This window comes from Sus scrofa, chromosome 18, assembly GCF_054392235.1.
Source record: "Sus scrofa isolate SSC_HxYL_T2T_F1_AM1 chromosome 18, Sscrofa_HxYL_maternal_Yorkshire_Landrace_v2.0, whole genome shotgun sequence".
In the NCBI taxonomy this organism is placed as follows: domain Eukaryota; kingdom Metazoa; phylum Chordata; class Mammalia; order Artiodactyla; family Suidae; genus Sus; species Sus scrofa.
The window spans coordinates 37,224,053-37,240,605 of NC_139400.1; the positions used below are offsets into that span (position 1 = coordinate 37,224,053).

General features: G+C 35.5%; 1 protein-coding gene across 1 annotated transcript in view; it reads left to right on the plus strand.

The window, feature by feature from the left end:
• LOC146394980 (uncharacterized) overlaps positions 1–5,522 on the plus strand; it is a 480,198-nt gene extending 474,676 nt beyond the window's left edge. Inside the window, exon 4 of the transcript XR_014834437.1 lies at positions 5,398–5,522. The gene's annotated coding sequence lies outside the window, so the exon portion shown is untranslated. The remainder of the gene's footprint in view (positions 1–5,397) is intronic.
• Positions 5,523–16,553: the final 11,031 nt, after the last annotated feature.

Sequence of the window (16,553 nt, forward strand, 5' to 3'; positions counted from 1 at the left end):
TCTGCTGAGCCCCAATGGGAACTCCTAATACAATTATAGTTTTTGGAGTAAGGTTAAAAATTTACATGATGTATGAGTTTTCTGCTTCTATAGATATTTCTTCTAGAGTCATAGGAGTATTATGTTACTCTTTGTATTGAAGACTTACTTATGGCTCTCTGTTTAGCCAAAATGTTTTAAAAAGAAATGGCATATTTTCAGAAAAGTATCTTGTTTGCATAAATCCATCTATTGAGAAGAGGGAGGGAAGCTTGTGTGCTTCATTAGAGTCTGCATTATTCTGGCAATTTCTCTAAAAGTGTTTTGGAAGGCCCAGGCAGCCTGCTGCTCTTGTTCCAAGTCTAAGATACTCTCCTCTGAAACGTCCTGTTGGTGACTATGTAGGCCCAGCTGTTTAGAGAGGTTTACTGGAAATGTTTGTAAAACAATTAAAACTTTCATCATGCCTCCTAACCTCCTGTCTTCTTAACATTAAAACCACCCTTTGTAATTTCCTTGTTTTTCTCACATTGGCGGGATCCGAAGGGAACATTTATTTATGCCATAACAAACACAGCTTAGCTGGTATTTTGGCTGACAGAACAGCTTTGTTTCTGTGCTTGTATAACCTCCTCTTCTGACAGCAGAACTTGGGAAGTTAGCCTTAACACACTGCCATTGCAGTGCCAAGGGAAGACAGAGCCATCCTGTTATTATAGGAATACGAAACTGGTTGAGGGTTAGTTACTTCATTTTTCACTTATTGATTTAAGGAAAAATAACTTAATATTAAAACCTGAATATTACTTCAGAAATCAATAGAGATCACCCTATAGTCAGCTTTCAAAATTAAAAAAATTTTTTTTAAAAACCATTCTTTCATCTAGCAGCAGTGGCTTTAGGGCACTATAAATTGTCTTCCAGGATCTTCATGGTGTCCACAAAGACTGAGAAGTGTAATGAAGCATGCCCTTCCAGAGGGAGGCTAGATAAACACAATTTAAGATTAAATTGTTTCTGAGCAAAGCAAGAGTTATTAGATCACCACTTGCAGGATCAATCATTTTTATAAATACAAATATGGAACAAATAATGCATTGGACATTTCTTCTTCAACTAGAAACAGTATAATTTCCAATTTCTATTGAAAAGCGTTTTGATTTTGAAAACAAACAAAAAATGAAAACTAGCACCCACATGAAAACTGTGAAGACTCTTCTCCAATTAGATAATCCTACTTCAGATACTTCTGGAATATTTATGGGAAACAATATTCTGTTTAGAAAGCTCGTGGTCGGGCTATTTTTCATCTTGTTTACAACTCCTCTGTGGCATTGTTTAGATTACTGTCCCCGGAACAAAAGGGAAGATGTTACACCACTTCAAAATGACATTATCTCCTTAATTCCATGGTATGCTCTTAGCAATACACATCATTCTCTGTTTGCTATATTTTGAACAGAAAACTGTTAAAAAGAAGTTAATGGAGTCTATGAAGCACCCAATGAATTTAAGTCATAGGCAGCCCTTGAAGCTGGTTAAAACTTTTTGGCAGCTGCCCTCTTTGTAAGCTGTACAGTCCTGGCAAAATGTAGGGAGGAGGGGAGCAAGAGGAAGTGTATGAGTTTACATCTTAGTCAGAGAGCAGAGCTGTAGGATCATTTAGTCCCTCTGTTTTCCCATAACTACACTCAAGCTTATTATCACGTTTTTCACGTAGTTGACGAGTGTCTGTCTTTATACCAGATTACTTAATAGGTATCTATAGGAAGACAAAGGACTCAGGAGATAGATCACTTTAATTTAGGAGTTTGCAAGCTTGGCCCTGTCCTGACCATCCCTGTGTAATCTTGAGCCTCAAACTCTCAAGATAGGGAAAGTAATCCTTACCAGATGCCTTTGAGGAGGGGAAGATCAAAAGTATAAAGTAATTTAAGTTCCTCATTAACAAAAATCATCTATCAATGTATATTACTCATTATGAAAAAGAATTAGCCTGTCCACAATTTGCTTTTATTTTGCTTTTGATTAATTGTACCTGTATTGTCAACCAGGACTCCACCAGGAAATACAATTAGCATTATTGATGTTAATGATGACTGAGGGTTGACAGGGAGCCAGATGTCTACACAGAATTCACAAAAAGCTCACTGACACTGATAAACTTATGATCTAATTTAAAGAAAGTAACAATTGCTCGATTTCACCGAAAGAAAACTTTAAAGAGCTGACTTACAAAGCAATCAAAAACAAGAATCCAGGATGAGAAAGAAGTAAAAAAATATGTGCACAAGGAAAAATTAAAGAAATAAAATATTTGACAGGAAAAGTGGAGAACTGAGACTGAACTGGTAATAATGGTTTGCAGGGTGGTAAGGGGTCCATGCTTTGGGGCCAAGTTGAGCAACTCTGGGCTTGTTTTCTCTTGGTTACTTTCTTTCCATGCTCACTCTTTTGAATAGGCCCAAACCACTCCTTTCATTTATTTATTTATGTACTTGTTTCATATATTTTCATTATCTACTATATATAAAAACTATGTTACGTGTGTGAATGATAGAAAAATACACAAAACATAGTCACCTGTTCTCAAAGAATACAGTGTAAGTAAAACAAGACATAGACAAAAATCACTCCTATTTATGGAGGTATAACAACAACAACAACAACAAAAACCCAATACAAGAGGAAAGGAAAGGCAAAAAAAAGTTAATTTCCAGCTAGTAAGATCAGAGAAGCCTTTGAATAAAGTTGTTTCCATCTGACTCATGCAATTTCCCATCACTACTGAGGAGCTCATTACCTCTTATACAGATAAATTGAGTAATGCCAAAATAAGATAAATTGGTGTGACAACACTGAGTTTCAGATTATATCTCTTTCTTTCAAGCAGAAGAAACATTCCGTCCTCTTGGCTGGTCTCTATGTTGTGAAGTCTCCCCCATACATGGCCTAGTAAACAAGTGTCACTTCTGGAACACTGGCTTGGGTTGCTGTCCTTACAGATCTGGATGCTTTAATGACTTCTTGCTCCCTACTGGATCCTGTTTGAGAATTAACATAAAAGGTTAATGTTGCTTGCCATCTGCAGTTAACATTTCTTAGAATTGTGTTGGAAGCCTAAATGACCAAGTCAGATTATGCCAATGATGCTGTAAGGGACAAAGGCTTTAGACCCTAAGCCTCAGGATGAGAGCAGGACTTGATAAACGAAGTCACCAGTCCCAAAGGATGGTGACTCAGACTGCCTATCAAGTATCTAGAGATTACAATTTTTTTCCCTTTACAAAAAAGTCATTTTCACTCCTTTTTAACAGGAAAAAATGGCAAGAGAAATAAACCAGTATGATTTTTCCAGAATAACAATAACATGGTTTCTTTGGACCTTGTTCATGACCTCACTGAACACTCATGTCAATAAATTGAGAGACAAAGTCTTCTTGTAGAAAAAATGTAGTGTGCCCAGAAATAAACCCATGCATATGTAGTCAGCTAATCTTTGACAAGAGTGCCAAGAGTAGACAATGGAGAGACGATAGTTTCTTCAATAAATGGTGCTGGAAAAACTAAATATCCACATGCAAAAGAATGAATTTGAACCCTTACTTTTCTTATATTATACACAAAATCCAACTCCAAATGAATTAAACCTAAGTGTAAGACCTGAAACCATAAAAATCCTAAAAGAAATCATAAGGGAAAATCTCCTTAATAGTGATTGTTTTGGCTGTGATTTTTTTTTTTTTTTGATACACAAAAAGTGCAGGCAACAAAAGCAAAAATAAACAAGTGAGGAGTTCCCTGGTGGTTCAGTGGGTTAAGGATCTGGCATTGTCTCTGCTATTGTGTGGCTTCAATCCCTGGCCCAGAAACTTCTGCATACCATGGATGTGGCCAAAAATAAATAAATAAATAAATAAATAATAAAAGGAAAATACTGAACAAAGTAAAATTATTATTATTATTATTATTTTCTTTTTGCCATTTCTTGGGCCGTTCCTGCGGCATATGGAGGTTCCCAGGCTAGGGGTTGAGTCGGAGCTGTAGCCACCCGCCTACGCCACAGACACAGCAATGTGGGATCCGAGCCATGTCTGCGACCTACACCACAGCTCACGGCAATGCCTGATCCTTAACCCACTGAGCAAGGCCAGGGATCGAACCCGCAACCTCATGGTTCTTAGTCGGATTCGTTAACCACTGAGCCACGACGGGAACTCCAAAAATTATTTTTAAAATAAATAAACAAGTGGGACTACATCAAACTAAAATCCTTCTGTATAGTAAAGGAAACAATCAGCAAAATAAAAAGATAGCCTATGAAATAGGAGAAAACCTTTACATACTATGTTTCTGATAAAGGGTTAGTATTTAAAATATTTAAGAAACAAATACAGCTCAATAGTAAAAAAACAAAATAACTTGCTATTAAAAATGGGAAAAAGACTGAATATATATGTTTCCAAAGAAGAATACAAATGGCCAACAGGTATATGAAAATGTGTTCAATATTGCCAATCATCAGGAAAATATAAATCTAAACCACAATGAGATATGACCTTACACCTGTTAAGACAGCTGTTATCATTAAGACAAGACATAAATATTGGTGGTGATGTGGAGAAAAGGAGAAGCTTGTATACTATTGGTGAAAGTGTAAACTGCTACATTCATTATGAAAAATTGGCTAGAGACGTCTCAGAAAGTTAAGAATCGAACTATCATAAGATCCTACCACTTGAATTCTGCATACATATCTGAAGTAAATGAAACCATTACGTCAAAGAGATAGCTGCACTTCTATGTTTGTTGTGTTCTTATTCATAATAGCCAAGACATGGACACAAACTAAATGTGTCAAAAGATGAATGGACAAAGAAAATATGGTATATGCATACAATGGAATATTATTCAGCCATAAAAGGAAGAAAATCCTACCATTTGTGACAATATGGATGAACTTGGAGGTATTATGCTAAATAAAATGAGCTAGACACAAAAGGATAAGTACTCTATTATCTTATATGTGGGATCTAGAAAAGTTGAGCTCATTGAACTAAAGAATAGAAAGGTGGTTACCAAGGCCACGGGTGGGAAAAATAGGGAAATGTTGCTCAAAGTATATGAATTTCAAGTTATCAGATGAATAAGTTCTGAGGACCTGATGTACAGCATAGAAATTGTAAATAGTAATACTATATTCTAGACCTGAAATTTGCTGAGAGTAAATCTTAAGTGTTCACATCACACACACAAAAAAAAAAGTTTAAAAATTGTGGCATGTAAGGTTATGGATAAATTCATTAGCTTGATTGTGTTAATCATTTCACAATGTATATGCATATTAAATCATTGTGCTGTATGCCTTAAAATAAAGCACATTGTACAATCTAAATATATATAATTTCTATTTTCCAGTCCACAAATAACAAATGCTGGAGAGGGTGTGGAGAAAAGGGAATCTTCCTGCGTTGTTGGTAGGAATGTAAATTGGTACAAGCACTATGGAAAATAGTATGGAGGTACCTCAGAAAACTATATATAGAACTACCATATGACCCAGCAATCCCACTCCTGGGCATATATCCAGACAAAACTTTCCTTGGAAAAGACACATGCACCCATATGTTCACTGCAACACTATTCACAATAGCCAAGACATTGAAAAAACCTAAACGTCCATTGGCAGATGAATGGATCAAGAAGATGTGGTATATATACATGATGGAATAATACTCAGCCATAAAAAAGAACAAAATAATGCCATTTGCAGCAACATGATGGAACTAGAGACACATACTAAGTGAAGCAAGTCAGAAAGAAAAAGACAAATGCCATATGACGTCACTTATATCTGGAATCTAATATATGGCACAAATGAACCTTTCCACAGAAAAGAAAATCATGGACTTGGAGAATAGACTTGTGGTTGCCAAGGGGAAGGAGGAGGGAGTGGGTTGGACTGGGAATTTGGGGTTAATAGATACAAATTATTGCTTTTGGAATGGATAAGCAATGAGATCTTGCTGTATAACACTGGGAACTATATCTGGTCACTTATGATGGAGCATGATAATGTGAGAAAAAATATATATGTATGTTACTAGGTCACCTTGCTGTACAGTAGAAAATAGAACGCTGTAAACCAGCTATGATGGAAAAAAAATAAAAATCCTAAAAAAATTTTTATTTGCCAATCATAATAAAGCTGGAATCAAAAAGAGAAGTTTGTCATCTGAAAGGTGCTGCCAAAAAAAAAAAATATAGCTAGAAAGGCAGAGAAAATCATGAAACAAGCAAATCACTCTATTTGCACAGGACTTTTTTTCCATGGTAGAGTCATTCTAAAGAGATGCACTGGGGTTTTAGCATGGAAATCCTATAAAATTGGATTGGGATGATCATTGTACAACTATAAATGTAATAAATTCATTGAGTAATTAAAAAATAAATAAAATTTAAAAAAAGAGTTACTATGTATTGAATGCCTATGTCATACTAAGCACTTTATACACTTTGCTTACTCCTTAAATCTATGTACAATATTATCCTCATTTTACAGGAGAGGACATGGAGTCTTAGAGAATGAGTGTCTTGATTGAGGGTCTCTTATTAGCAAGTGCTGGAGGCACAATTCACACTCAGTGCTATATCACTTAGAACTTGTACATGTTCCGGTAGGTCGTGATGTCATAGAAATGCTTCAGGATAATGCCTGTACCTCAAACGTGGCAGTTACATGTGATCATATTTGAAGATATACTTAAAAGTCAAATAAAATCGTGCAGCCATCTGAAAGTGGAAATAAAACCAAGAGAATGGCTTGCTACCATACAATTCAAAATTTGATGCTTATTAATATATTGTACATCATTTTTCTAAACACTGTTGAAAATGTAGAAGTGTAGAGTTCACGTCGTCCTGTGCTTTCTCGTGGCCTTGTGTATTTATTCTGGAGTCCTTCCAGGAACAGTCACACAAGGAGCTCTGGTGTTTGTGAAGTTTCTGAGGATTTTGGCAAGGCTAGACTCCATGGGCTGTTTGTATTTCAGCTGTCCTGCTCTGCTGACCTATCTCACTGGCTTTCGATTTTGCTGCCTCAAGTTCCATCTTCTCCGTGGCATGTGTTTGACTTTACACAAATCACTTAACCTTTTACAATTTCCGCTTCAAAATTGTGAAAGAGAATGGAAGTCATCTTTAAAGTTTCTGCAACTCTAACATTTGGTAGATTATAACTTAAAAGTTCTCTTTATGGGGGAAATACAATAATAAATAAATAAATAAATAAAAATTCTCTTTAAATTTTTATAGAACAGATATTTATGTAATAATTTGGGTTGGGTAACAAATATTTTTAAAATTATTAGTGAAATTCCAGCAACCATGGAACAACTGTGAATATTCTCAGATTGGTTATTCATCTGTTATGAAAAAAATTGTTGTTCAATGGATATAAACTCGGTTTATTATATAAAAACTAATTTGCATAACTATTAAACACATAGTATTGGGTAAAAATTAAGCCACTCTTTCTTAGGTCCATAGAGCTTTAAGTGAAAACAAATCTATTTTTTGAGAATTAAAGACACATTCTAAACTACAATCATATGTAATCTAAATATAAAACAGAGCAGTTAAGAAAAATAATATGAGGAAATATGTAAGGTTTTTGTTTTCCTTCCTTTTTTTGTATTTCAATTGTCCTTCTCAATGAAAAATAGTATTAATAACATGTTATACCTGTATGGTCTCTATGGTTTACAAAACACTTTCATATGCAGAGGAGTTACATCTTATGTGGGGGTTATGTCCTGAAGTCATTTCATAAAGTAAAAATCACATATGGATAAAATTACCCAGGAAAACCCCAGACCATAAAGAATGGTATGCATGATTTTCTACATTTAAAATATGCATATGTATGAAGGTAACTGCTTTAGTAAAAGTAGACAATAAAGAATAGTATACACGGAGTTCCATCATGGATCAGTGGGTTAAAAACCTGACTAGTATGTGGGTTTGATCCCTGACCTTGCTCAGTAGGTTAAGGATCCAGCATTGCCACAAGCTGTGGTGTAGGCTGCAGATGCAGCTCGGATCTGGCGCTGCTATGGCTGTAGTGTAGCCCAGCAGCTGCAGCTCTGATTTGACTCCTAGCCTGGGAACGTCCATATGCCATGGGTGCGGCCCTAAGAAGACACACACACACACACACACACACACACACACACACACACACACACACACACACACACACACACACCAGGAATAGTATATGCAATTCATCTCTCAAAGTATTAATTGCAGAAAAGCACACATAGCTTAATTTCTTGGGAAAATGCACATTATTTGTATAATGTAAATGCAAACATGACACTGTTCCACTGTATAGATTTCACAGGAGTTCTTGTGAGCTGCAGATTATTGCATACCTAAGTAGAGGAAAATAAGGCTTGGGGTACTATTAAAGCTTGTCTAAAACCTCAGAGCTAACTGAGTGGCAAAGCTACAATTGAGATATTTATAACTTCAGGTCCAGTTGTCTTTCTACCACCTCATAATTGACTCTGTATTTATTTTATTTTCTAGCTGGAGTATATAAACTTTTTGTGTCAACTTCACTGAATTTTGTAGTTTTTTTCCCACTACAGTTTATTCTCTCAGACAAAATTCTCTTCTTCAAATCATCCATTTCTCTGATAGTTCAGAATGAGAAAAGGTAAAAAAATATTATGTTTGATATGAAAAGTCTATTAATTGGATTTAATCCATGAACTCACCCATGAACTAGCATTCTAAGTTTGCTACAAGGCTACTTTATATATATGAGGCATTGTTGGGGAAATTTTTTTATCAGTTTTATCTCCTGACCTGAAAGCAAGAGTGCGTAAAGTACGTATTTAACTGCAAATAAGAGTGGGTAAAGTACATATTTAATTGCATATAAAGAGTTCACTATTTCTCTTCCTCAGGTCTGGCCCAAAAATGAATTTTAAAATTTCCAAGAGAATGTGTATCAGCTATTATGAATAATGGTGATTATTATCTTGATTCTTGATTCTTATCTGTCAATACATAAAGCCTCATTTCAAGAGAAATTTTGTATTTAAGCTCTATGCTGAATCCCATGCATTTTGCTTTTGGGGTCATTTGCTTACTTCTATTGCTAGTTCTCTTGGAAATAACAGCAGTTTGTATGCTTTGGAAGTGCACATTGTACTTAAAGAGATGGCTTATGAGGACAAGCAACTTGGGTCTGGGCAAAGACCAAGGCATAGAACTGTATACCTTGACCTCACTTCCTACAAGTTAATTGTCTGGATTCACAGGTATGTAAAGTCACACCCTATCCTCCTTAGCCATCTTCTCCTCCATGGGAAATAGCATGGTGGCAGCTTTAAAAAGTGGGCTTAATAAATGGTGCAATTGTACATTTATTAATGTGGAAGTTGTAATTACGTTCATTAATTGACTATGTTAGAAATCAAGAAATTGTGTTTATGGAATTTTTCTTGTTCCAACAACTTGTATATTGCTTTTCCAAAGCAGAGAACACCTTTTTGAAGAAAACCCTTACAATCTCTTTTTAATTGTATCTTTCTACATATTGAACCGCACAGACATTTTTAGACTTGATAATTACTCAGCCTATTAAACAGAAGGGAAGCTGAGTATTCACAATGTTAAATGACTTGCCCAGAAACAATCGGAACTGACTAGTGTGAAAATTTTATTAATTTATTGATTCACGTGTACGTATTGAGAACCTACTGAGTGCTAGGAATGTTTTCTCTTCTTACTACACCACTCCTAGGACAACTATGTAGGATTGTAGTTTTGTTGGGAATGTGAAATAATAAGTGAATGGTGTAATCTGAGTCAAGTACATGAGAGATTTCAGGTCTTGGTCAATGTGAGAGACTTGCTAAAGGGTAATTCCCAGGAAGAGAATTCCCAGGGGCTGCCTACCTCACTGCTTGGCTGAAATGAGACAAGGATAGAAGGTAAGAAAGGAGATCTGGTGCAAGTGTATCTTTACTGTCTCACTATGTGTTTTTGTTTTTGTTTTTGTTTTGGAAGAAAGGAGACATTTTACACCCACCCACCCCCCAAAAAATGGCAGTTAATGAAAAAAGAGAAAAGCATACAGTGAGGCACAGGAACTGCAGGTTGTGTTGCCTTAGGGGCAGCTTCATGGACATGTGATCTGTGCAGCCTCCCAGGACCCAGCATTTGGATGGCTCCCTGTGCATAATTTAATGCTCTACAGTGTCCATCTTGGAATTCTTAATAATTTGTCAGCAGGAGGTCCTAAACTTCCATTTTTCCCTGGGCCCAGAAAATTATGCAGCCTTCCCTGCTCCTATGTCTCTTTGTAAGGTCTCTTCTGCTTCAGTCCTCCGCACCTCTAATTTTCCTCACCCTCTCCTGCTCTGTTGCCAGGACCTGCTCCTTGTATCCAGACTCATCCTTAATGTAGATCAGGTTTGCATAATAAACTCTCCTTCTGGAATTTAATTTTAGATAGACCTCATTTGGAAAAATGGAATACTGTTATACAACTGGATTTTTCTATTTAATAATATTTTGAGGATATGTTTTTATATCAGTAAATATGTCTGCCCTGTTCTTTTGTGTAAAAGCCATATGTGACCCAGGTGATGTGCCCACGGGGGGCTCTCTAACTCCTAGAAATCTCAATTCTACATTCCTGTAAGAGAAATTCTGTGGTTTCCCCTAGGTCCTATGCATACCTCAGGATCCTCATCTGCATATGTCTTTGTGCTGTGTTAGTCTAGGACACGGGTCTGGCTGCTTCACCAGTTTCACAAGATGTCTAATAATATACATTTTGTGATTTTACTAAAACATTGGAGGAGGCCGAGGCTGAGGGGTGAAGTTCTTGAAAGGGAATAGACTCTTGTCTGCAGTCTAGCTGACCTTTGTTCTCTTCCTCTCTCCTCTCCCTTCTTTCTCCAAAATAACAAATACATTTTTGCTCATTGTACATAAAAGTGTTCATCAGTATCAATATTCTGTTAAGGCCTTACATGCTACCTGAGGCACTTTCCCAATCAAACATAGTTCCCATCCTAAGAGAAATGTTGTGTAAAAACATTTCATAACAACAGTTTAAATTGTTGGCAGTACTTTTCCCAAAAAGGTGAAAAGAGAGACTTTTTCCTTTTATGATTTATGTTTTATGACTTTTGGAATTTTTATGCAAAATTGGCATCAAAACAACCTACATTTTTCAAACTGAGCATGAATATGTATTCCAGATATTGCTGACTTATTTTGAAGTCCTTTGTTTTCATTTTTTTCTTTCTCCTCTAAGAATATTTGTTTGTTGTGAAAGAAGCTTCTTTTCTCTGTGTCACAGAGAAATTTATTTTCTGTTTTCTCTTAAGAAAAATGTAAATGAACTTTGCATTTTTCAATATTAGAAGTTTGGTGGGAAAATATATTACAGTTCAAAGCAATATTAGAGAATCTTAATCAATCTTTTTCCATCATAATGTTTATTTATTAAATATTTGTCATAAATACCACATTTTGAAGGGGTGCTTTCATGAGCTGACAGTTTATTTTCAATTCACTGATCACCTTTGCACTGATTTATTTAGATCCCACTGATACATGCTACTTATTTACAAACATGCATTTGATAATGTATGGGTTTGATCTCATTATGCAAATAACTAACCCAATGCAGTTGTTCATGAGAGTCAAGCAGTCTGTTGAGAGTCAGGAAGAATGATTTATATACTGCTCCGCATTAACCAGTGCTTCATGCATGGACAGTCATTTCCTTCTCTTAATTGGAACTAGCCAATTAGCCTACATATAATTAGTTTGCCTATCAAGCAAATGAGCTATTGAATAAAAACACCATATAATGTAATGCCAATTAAGGGTCAATCTGCTGGAGTAAACAAACTCATAACTAGGCTTCTCAGCTCCAAAGATAAAGAAATAAAATATTATTTAAATATATTAAAAAATTCATAATAATCTATTCCATATCTAAAAACTAAATTAAAATAAATTATAAACTTAAAATTATCAAGCTTTTTTCTTAACAATAAGAGAAAATCTTTGTGAACATGGATTAGTCAAGGATTTTGCAGATACAACTCCAAAGGCACAATCTAGAAAAGAAAATATTAAAAAAAATTGGACTTTTTCAAAAATTTTAAAATTCTGCTCTTTGAAAGACATTATTAAGACAATGAAAAGATAAGCCATGGATTAGAGGAAGATATTTATAAATCATATAATTGATAATGGACTAGCATCTAGAATGTATAAAGAACTGTAAAATCCCTGCAATAAGGAAACAAACAACCCAAATTTTAAATAATGGGCAAAAGATTTGAGCAGATACTTTACCAAGAAAAAAAAAAAAAAAAAGAAGCATGGAGAATGCAAATAAGCCCATGAAAAGATGCTCACCACCATTAGTCATCAGGAACTGCAAATTAAAATGACAAGGAGCTACCACTACACACCCAGAAGAATGACTATCTCCTTCACGGCCCAAGCAAAAATTATCAAGATAATTGTAACTGGTGCCATACTGCAAGAGGGATAAACACCTAGAATTTTTATACCCATATAAAATAAAACATCCAAACCTCTAACCCAGAGTTGTTTTTCTTTAAATTTTATTGGAGTATAGTTGACTTAATGGGAATCTACTGTACAGCTCAGGGAAATTTACTCAATAGTTTTTAATAGCCCAGAGTTTTTTAACCAAAAATCCAAGAACCCCTACAGGATGAAGGACTAGACTATAAAGGACCTATAAACTTCCTGAAGGTATAAATAAAATACTATGTACCTTCCTGTATAAGCATTTTGTGAAGAAAAGAAACAAGGATGTCATCAAGTTTTCAGTGAGGTCATTTTGGTAAAAACAGAAACAACAACCAAAAAAGTTAAGAATTCACCCTAACTGATAGCCAGTTGAGCCAAACAGCATAGGGAGCTGAATGAGGCAACCTTAAAGCCCCTGGACAAGGAGAGGTGTTGCTAAAAAATAAGGTTCCTTGGAAGATAAATTTACAATTAAAAATGATGAAGCATACAAGGAAATCACTGCCATATCAAATAGTCAAAAGATTCATACAATGGAAGAATTCACAAATGATAAAATATAAATGACAATATTTAAAATAAGTATGATCAAATATTTCAGAAAGATATAGAAATGAATAGAATCCTAGAAACAACATAAAATTATCAAAGAGTAGGAATATATGAAAAAAAACAACTGTAAATAACACAAATGAAAAAAAAGTTACTAAAAATAAAACATGGTCTTAGATAAATAGTAAACTAGACAGAGGGAAAAAAAAGTTATCATTTGAAATACAGGATACAGCAGAAAGATAGAATATACCCAGAAGAATGCAGCATAGGAAGAGGAGGAAATGGAAAATGTGAAAGCAGTATTAAAGAAAATGAGGATAGTTTGAGAAGTTCCAAAATATAAGTAAGAATATAGAAGTAGAGATTATGGAATGAGAAAATATTTGCAAAATAATATCTGATTTTTTTTAATAATTGAGGAAATATATAAATACTCAAATTGAAAAAAGTCTTTACAAATGTTGAAAAAGCTAAGTAAATTTTTAATAAATACACTGCTAGACATATCATGGTGAAGTTTCAAGCTATCAAGTATAAAATGTAAATATGAAAAGCTACTAGAGAGAAATTATAGATTACCTACATGGCAGTGATGCTAAACTGAACACCGGCTTCTTATTAGCAGAAATAAATAAATGCCCAAAGATTGTGAAATAATATGTTCAAAGTGCTAAGGGAGACAACTAACCCTTATTCAAGATAGAGGGCAAAATAAATACATTTTCAGGCACATAAAGACTAAGACCTCTCACTGGAAGAATTAGTAACAAAAATAACAACAAAAAGAAGATGCAAGAAGCAATGGTAGATGAAGAAACTATTTAAAAATGTAAATTCAAATACTTATTGACCAGGAAAAAATATAATGACAATAATTTATGAAGGATGAAAATGGGCCTTAAGTATAATTCAAGGTTACCCTCATGCCAGTGGTGAGAAGGTAGTTTTGTAGGACACTAGAATTCCTTGTCTTGTTTTAGAGAAGGCTTTCTAAGGCTTTCTTATTTCTATAGTCTTTTTTATAAAGTTATGAAACCATTTTACCATTTAAACCATTGAGGTCTCTGTGGCTGACTCTGGGGTAAGGCTTTTTTAATTTTAGTCTTTTAACTTTAGGCTTTTTTATAAAACAAGAGAGTAGCTCACATTACGCTAATATAATTTGTGAATATTTGAAGAAGAATTTTTTTTTTACTCATTTCTAGAATTTCCTTTATTTTTTTCCTTTAGAAAACAGTAATATCTTTGCAAGTGAAATAAACAGTTGATCTACAGAAAGTGAGATATCAGTTGAGGTACACACACAGAATTTGTCATTGTAATTAGCTTCTGGATTTTCCATGTGCACAGGATGGTGTTTTAAATATTTATTAAATGACATAAAAGAAAAATTATTTAATGAGTATACATGGATTAGTTACCAAACTACTATTAAAAATCAAATCATTTCCAAAACTTAGTTGTAATGGTTTATTTACATAAATAGGAAACATAATTCTGCATGAAAGTTCTGCACTGTAAATTATTACAATGATCTGTGGTCGGTGTTGCTAGGTATATAAAGATGCTATGGCAGCATAGCTGGGTAGAGGGCAGTGGGAGGGAGCTTTCTGGAAAGGACATGAAGATATTTGAACCTGGTGTTGAACCATACAGGAAAGCAGAAGCCAGGCCTGGAGAGAAGGGAGGAAAGCACATCAAAACAGGCTTAAGTGGAAATTCCCAAGGCATTACTGAAGAGAGAGCAATAATCTTTCATCATTTTATTCTTAACAGAAGGGAAATTGACCATTTCTGGAACTTGTTTGCATCTCAAGGAAGTATTACTAACCTTTTACTTTCAACCTCACTGTGCTCACCCTCACCTAAAGCAACTTAACCAACTTGTGATCTATAACTGACATTCTCCAACTTAGCATCTATGCATAGAGCATTGGACTAATTACTTCTGAAGGAGGAAGAAAGGGGGGAAAATACAGCTGTGATTCCTAGTATAAGTTCTAGGAAAAAAAAAAAATCTATCTGCCTTTGTCTTGTATTGGTTATCTATCCTGACCAAACTTTAGAACTGTCTTTGAGAACCTCCCAAATTTTATACTACATGCTCTGTTGGGCTACACCCTTGCTGGCCTACCCGTCCTGTACTTTCCCAGCCTCACAACCAAAGAAAGAGCCCAGAGTCAGCCACAGAACTAAGTGGTTTAAAGGATGGGGGATCTTGCCTGCCGGAAGATAGGTCTTAGAGTGACTCCCCACAGTGTGCAGCAGAAGGTGGGCAGGATGTGGCAGCTGATTTTGCAGGGAGGGTGAGCTGGGGGGAGAAATGTTACTAGTTATATGGGAAATTGATGTCCTATTGGCTCATCAATTACCAAGGAAACCAGCAGAGGAGTGTACCCCTCCTACCCTTTAGAACAATCACTAGCTGGGGTTGGGGGACAGTATGTAGGCATTTACTGATTCAGATCTATGATTAAGAGGGAAGGTCAATTATGAGAGTAGGTGTAGTTGAAGCAGGGACTGGTCAAGCAGATTTAGAGAGAGCAAGAAAGCAGTCATCTTAGGTGGCCTAACCATGCATGCTCTATCCCTAGAATTTGTGATGGGAGTTATAGTGCAAAATAAACTACTCTCCTTCAAACTTCACTGGATACATTGGGCTCCAAGTATAAGAGAGGATAATTTTTTAAAAAGGAAAATCATAGTTTGAGAGCCAGTCCAGCCTCTAGGAAGTTGAAGGCAAGAGGGCTGAAAGGAGGCAAGTGCTGGGCAGGATGGCCTAAAGTGAAGGTTGGCAATCAGGACAGAGGGAGGTGGGTTTCTGAAAGGTTTGGCTTTCTATTCACCTTAAATGAGATTGGAGAACTTGGGAAAATGGTGGATGTCCTTCAAACCCCATATTAACTATTGTTGAGAGTTGAGCTATTCTTAAGAATATTTCCACAGAACATGTTGTGGTATGGTCTTGTTCATTTTTGAAACAAGGGTTTCTGAACACCAACCCTAGGGATATTTTGGGCCAGATAGTTTTTTATTTTCTGGTAAAGGGGGATGTCAGGAGAATAATAAAAGGGACAAATGTCTGTGGTATGAAATATTGACCAGTGCAGAAATGTTGTCCTGTATCGTGATGAGGGAGACAGGGGAAATGGAAGAGTGGGAGAAAATGGAAAATCAAATATTCATCCATGTGAATAAAAAAGCACAATGTTAACTCCCCTGGCCTATTTTGGAATCCATCAGGACACGTAACACTTTCTTTTTTTTTTTTTTTTATAGGGCTGCACCGATGACATATGGAAGTTCCCAGTCTAGGGACTGAATTGGAGCTACTGGCCTACACCACAGCCACAGCAATACCAGATCCAAGCTGCATCTGTGACCTACACCACAGCTCATAGCAATGCTAGATCCTT